This window comes from Argopecten irradians, chromosome 1 (assembly GCF_041381155.1).
Source record: "Argopecten irradians isolate NY chromosome 1, Ai_NY, whole genome shotgun sequence".
In the NCBI taxonomy this organism is placed as follows: Eukaryota; Metazoa; Mollusca; class Bivalvia; order Pectinida; family Pectinidae; genus Argopecten; species Argopecten irradians.
The window spans coordinates 10,245,900-10,252,285 of NC_091134.1; positions in this window are offsets into that span (position 1 = coordinate 10,245,900).

Sequence of the window (6,386 nt, forward strand, 5' to 3'; positions counted from 1 at the left end):
ATTAAGGCGTCAATTTATTTACGTTCATCCTTGCGCCACTTCTGCGGTAACTATTACTGCAGAGTATCCATGTGTGTAGCCAATCAGAAGCCCGTATTTTGTCACATGAAGTACTAATGCTAGGTTTACACTATGTTCCCGTCGGCCACGGCAGCCCCGTTTCAGCCCACCGTGGACAAAACGTGGTGACCGCGGGACAACGTGAGACAACGCAGAAGGACGTGATAGACAAACGTGAGCGGTCGTGATTACCGTGGATGCCATGCCAGATTTTTAAACTGTCAAAAAATTTGCCACGGCAGTCACGGTACAGATGGTGAACGCCAGAGGACGTCATAAAACGGGATTGACGTAACAAAACGTAACAGTGCGCACGGTCCGTGGTGGAACGGGCAGCAAGCACGTTCCACGGAATCTCACGGTGAGTTCGAGTTTTGTGACGTTCTGTTGCATTTTTTCCACGTTTTATCACGGTTGATGCGGATTGGCTGCACGTTTTGTGCCGTTTTGTCCAGGTTTGTCAAGGTTTTTACGGCAATCCAAGGTGGATGAAAACCGTTTTGATGCGTTCTGTCAAGGCATCTCACGGCTTGTAGCGGTTGAAAGTCCGACGTGATACGGCTTGTTACGTCTTATTACGGTCTTACGTTGCAAGCAAAATATGATGGAGTACCATTGCCTCTCCTGGTACATATTTGCTACTTCATTGAATTATTTGTATTAATAAATAGAAATAGTCACTACCAGACACGTTTAACCCTCAAATTATACCAAAGCTATTATTGCAAAAAGCAGATTAAAAGAGTACACAAAAAATATTTGCGTAGAAACACAAACGTGTTTGAAATGACATTTTCGGCAATAAATGTTATTTCAGTTGCTCCAAAAAGCCCGGCATCAGACTTCCATCCTAGTAAGCCTTGGCGGATCGTGAAAAACGTATTGGAGTTCGATCAAAACGTGTAAAACGTAGCAGACCTCACCAGATCGTAACAGGCCTAGAGAGAACGTAGTGGTATCCTTGATAGACCGTGCTAAAGTCGTAGTGTTCCTTTATTCTTCGGGAACAGCACTTTCCCCTGTATCCACGGTCCACCACGTAATCCGTAAAAGACCGTGGCAAAACTTCACAAGACCTAGCTCAACTTGAATACAGATACAAAAATTGCCAAAATTCCACGGCGCACCACGTTTCGGGCAAACGGGGCTACCGTGGTCTCCGGGAACACAGTGTAAACCTAGCATAAGTTCTGTTATGTTTATAGGTGATAATGTTGTATTGCGTAACCATGGCATTATGTTCTGTTGAAATGGTACGATGTATGCTTAATAGGACATTATGTTTTCTAAATGCAACACGCTGCTGGGTCATTTAAGTTGCATGTTGAAGGGTTATTAAAACTTGTTATTATCCCCCGCCCAACGAAGTTGGCGGGGGATATACAAATGGGTTCCGTCCGTCCGTCCGTCCGTCCGTCCGTCCGTCCGTACGAATGGTTTCCGGAGCATAACTCTAAAACCAGTAGAGATATTTCCACGAAACTTCATACACACATTGGTCTTATGGTCTAGTAGTGCCTTTTGCTATTTTTAGGTTTTCACTTTTTGGACTTTTTTTCTGTAACCATGGAAACATTGCTGAAAATGGCAAATTTCTGTGTAAGAATCGTTTCCGGAGCACAACTCTAAAACCAGCAAGAGATATTTCCATGAAACTTCATAGACACATTATTCTTATGGTCTAGTAGTGCTTTTTGCTATTTTTAGGTTTTCATTTTTTGCACTTTTTCCGTAACCATGGAAACATTACTGTAAATATCATATTTTTGTACCAGGTTCGTTTCCGCAGCATAACTGGAAAACCGGTTGAGATATATGCACGGAACTCCATAGGCACATTAGTCTTATGGTCTAGTAGTGCCTTTTGCTATTTTAAGGTTTTCACTTTTTGCACTTTTTTCTGTAACCATGGAAACATTGCTGAAAATGGCAGATTTTTGTGTAAGAATCGTTTCCGGAGCACAACTCTAAAACCAGCAGAGATATTTCCATGAAACTTCATAGACACATTGTTCTTATGGTCTAGTAGTGCCTTTTGCTATTTTTAGGTTTTCACTTTTTGTGCTTTTTTCTGTAACCATAGAAACATTGCTGAAAATATCATATTTTTGTAGCAGGTTCATTTCCGGAGCATAACTCTAAAACCAGCAGAGATATTTCCACGAAACTTCATAGACACATTCTTTTTATGGTCTAGTAGTACCTATTTTAAGGTTTTCATAATTTGCACTTTTTCCGTTACCATGGAAACATTGCTGAAAATATCATGGTAAATGGTAAATGTTACTTTGCCAAACTCCACCCATCTTTGTGTATATAGTCTAATATAAATGTCAAGGCTGTATACCTGATTCAACAATTGCAGCCCCGCTCTACTTGAATTATACTCCATCTTTCTTTAGCTCATTTTACCTTTTCCTGGGTTTTTTTCATACACATAAGTCTCCACAATCAAACTTACTTCAGCTTTGATATCTCCATTGGCGGGGGATCTGAATGATTATGTCCTTTGTTGGATTGATCAAATGCATGATGGGGTTGGCATTGCATTGTGTAATTGTTATAGCGGCAAAGCGTTCACTTATCACATTGTGTTTGGAAAGTATTGACATGTTGTTGAGTTGAGTAACAAGTCTATTGAGTGATCGTTTTACACTCGCCTCTTAAACTGCTACGGTGTGGTGTTAATTAACCCTTTATGAATACGAGTTAAAACAAAATAAGACGTACATGAAGTAATGAAAATACGCTGACAAGTAAAATTAACTTAAGTTAACTTATTTTGATTTTTTTTTCAATATTAAAAAATGAAGAAAATGCCGAGATAGTTGTTGATCGCCTCACATGCACTTACCAAGGGAATGGGTCCTTGTAGAAATGTATTAAAACAGAGATTTTATGGACTAACATCACTTGGAATGCATGTATTTTCTATTAACAATTGTGCATTATTTCAATATTACATTAAACGTATAACATTATAATTAAGATCACTAATTAAGATAATTAATCTCAATTAAAAAACATATAAATTTAAATTTTTAAAAAATGCATATAAATTACCATTACGTTTGGTGACAGAGTAAAAGAATCCTGTCTCCTGTTCGCCTGTGTCACCCACCGGAGGGTAAACAAATTTATCTTACACAGGGGGTATAAGGCAGCTCAAACGCGTAAGACAATGAGAGAAAAGTAATCAAGCATGGGTTTGTAAGTGGACAGGGATATCCACGATGGGTGGGAACGGATATGGAAAATAAAAGGTTATTGTATACGAACGCAATACCAAAGTGGGTTTATGCAATAATCATTGCGTGTGAACGCAATACAGGGGTGGAGGAAGCGGGGGGGCAGGGGGGGGGGCAACTGCCCCCCGTTCCCCAGGACGAACATGTCTTTTTGCCCCCCCCCCCCCTTTTTCGCCGACTGAAATTTTCTAAAAAACTTATTTGAAAGAAAAAAGGGTCCTCCTGCACATTTTTCGTACTTCATTCTAGAAAATTTTCCGCTGCGCGGCGCATTTCCTAAAGGGTTCAAGCACATAATGTCAAACCTTAATTGTAAAAATTCAATACACACAAACTAGACTAAAAATGTCCATCAAGGGATTATACTATTAAAAAAATGTCTCTTAAAAGATCAATTTGTTTATATGTCTTAGCGAGACAATTAATTCATTTTTTTTCTGTTACACAACAATGTGCCGATGGTGTGAAGCCGGTATATTCAGATCGAGTAGGGTTCCATAATGTTATGACGACACAATTATCATTTCTAAATACAGGTAGCTTTAAATCGAAAAATTACCATGTTAAGAACGCTTTATAATCATTAAACTTTATCGTAAAACTCATCTCAGCCATTCTAAATCGTAATTTTTTCCCAGGGGAGACCCCCGGACCCCCCTAACACTAAATTCTCGCGCCTTTGGGCGCTCGCAAATTCATCAAAATGCATCGTTGACTCATCTAAGCCACTCTAAATTGTAAATTTTCCCGGGGGAGACCCCCGGACCCTCCAAACACTAAATTTCTCGCACTTTCGGGCGATCGCAAAATCATCAAAATACATAAAACTCATTCCGGGGGTCACCCTCAGACCCCTAATAAAACACCAAAATCTTGCGCCTTCGACGCTCACACGCTAATTTGGCCAATTTGCGTCTATAAATGTGTACAAGGATTAGATTTAGTGATATATGAAAAAATGTACATAAAGCATATATTATATGGTTGGGAGTATAATTAATCTCCTCCTGTAGGTGTGGCGGGGGGGGGGGGGGGGGGGGGTTACAAAATATTGAGGACCTTTGCCCCCCCTCCCCCCATGACGTTTCATCTTCCTACGCCACTGCAATAGTAAACCTGACAACTAACTGTCAATTACTCAGGGATATATTATTGCGTTCACACGCTATAGTTTTGCGTTCGCACGCAACTATGTTTGCTTTTACATGCAATCTATTGCGTTCACGCGCAATATTTATATTTTTTCCACGCCCCAGCCTCCGTAGATATCTCAAGCCTCATGCAAAAAGATTGTAAGCCAACACTCGGCAATACTCGTGCTGACCGGCCAAAATCGTTTACATGGATTGAAATATCCCTGTCCACTTTAAAGACCATTGTAAAATTCTATTAAACATTTATTTTATTTATTTTATAGGGTTTTTTTTTAATTTGGTCATACGAAACGAAGGGAAGCGTCAGTTGGTGTCGTTCAGGTCTAGACTGTCAGCCGCTTTTTTGACGTCAATACGATTGTGACATTACGATTGTCGTTTGAACGATCACGGGAGGTGGCTGTTGAAATGTCTGCTCCGTCTATGACGATAATAACACACCTATTTATTATATATGTAGATATGTGAGATGTTCTTATAAAATCGTTATCAAAGATGCATTAATCTCCATTCAGTTGTTGACAATTATATGGGAGGATGAATGCCAATTGGACAACGGGAATGATGTTGAAGTAGTTGTTTTATTGTGTATTGTAACAATACTATGTTGATTGTAGTGTATCCTGGCATTGTTGTGTATGAAATACCCTATATACTCTATAACATAAAATTGCTCGTTGTACAGAAGCTTTTGTTATTGTCGTGGCTGCTGTGATTAAACAACGAATATAAAAACGGCAATATATGTTATTGTCACCATTGCTCCATCGGCTAACCAAGAACTATTCAGTAATGGTATCAAAAGTCAAAACCACGAGAGAAACTACAAACGAACATTTCATGTTACACGTAACCTTAGTAATAGTGTAAGGGTCTTGCCGTCCTCTCGAGTCCTCTTACCGCTCATTTTTATCCTCTGAATTTAATATCAAAGTCACGAATACCGTAATACACAATATTGCATAAGAGTAGTAATTTAATGTTTTAAGCAACGACAAGATTACATACTTTCCCAAAGAGCGGGAGTCACAGATTTCTTTTCATGCCTTCACTTGTACTTGCAGTGTTTATGCTATTTAAAAACAGATTTCTGGGCTCATCACGGAGAGAAAAAAGCGCGTTGTGTGTGGTACACGTAATAAAATATGACATAGTGCTTCCTAAATCGGAAACCTTCGGTACTTTCCAGAAATGAGTCCTAACCAATCGCAACAATTCGGAGTAATTTCCGCCAATCTTCGGAAATATTTTAGAATATTGTCGGAAATTTCTCTGAGGTGATCCGATTAGAGCCCTACCCGTTTTTAATTTGATTTAAACATATTTCATTGCCAAATGTGCAATGGGATTTTGCACAAGTTGAACAACTTATATATAGCCCGTTTCAAAAAAATTAAAGCATTGAAATTACATGTACATATACAAGATGATACTTACAATATAAGCAATGCATCATATATAAAACTTATTTGAGACAGAGAGAGAGGGAGAGAGAGGGGGAAGAGAGTGAAGGGGAAGAGAGAGAGGGGAGAGAGAGAGGGGGGGGGGCGGAGAGAGAGAGAGAGAGAGAGAGAGAGAGAGAGAGAGAGAGAGGGGGGAGAGAGAGAGAGAGAGAGAGAGAGAGAGAGAGAGAGAGAGAGAGAGAGAGAGAGAGAGAGAGAGAGAGCTACTTTATAACCAGATCATTATTTATTTTTTGTTCTATTACTTGTGAGGATTTATCAGTACATAGAAGAGAAGTGTCATAAGTGAAAAGCTTAGACAGACTGTCTTAATTTCAACATCAGATTTAGCATTCCCCAGACATACTTATTCTTAACAAAATTAGCTAGTCTTATCAATGATTTTCCCGATATACTATAGCTACTTAATTTTGTTTCCAATCCCCTGTGCTACACTCTGTCGAACGCAATAGAAATATCAC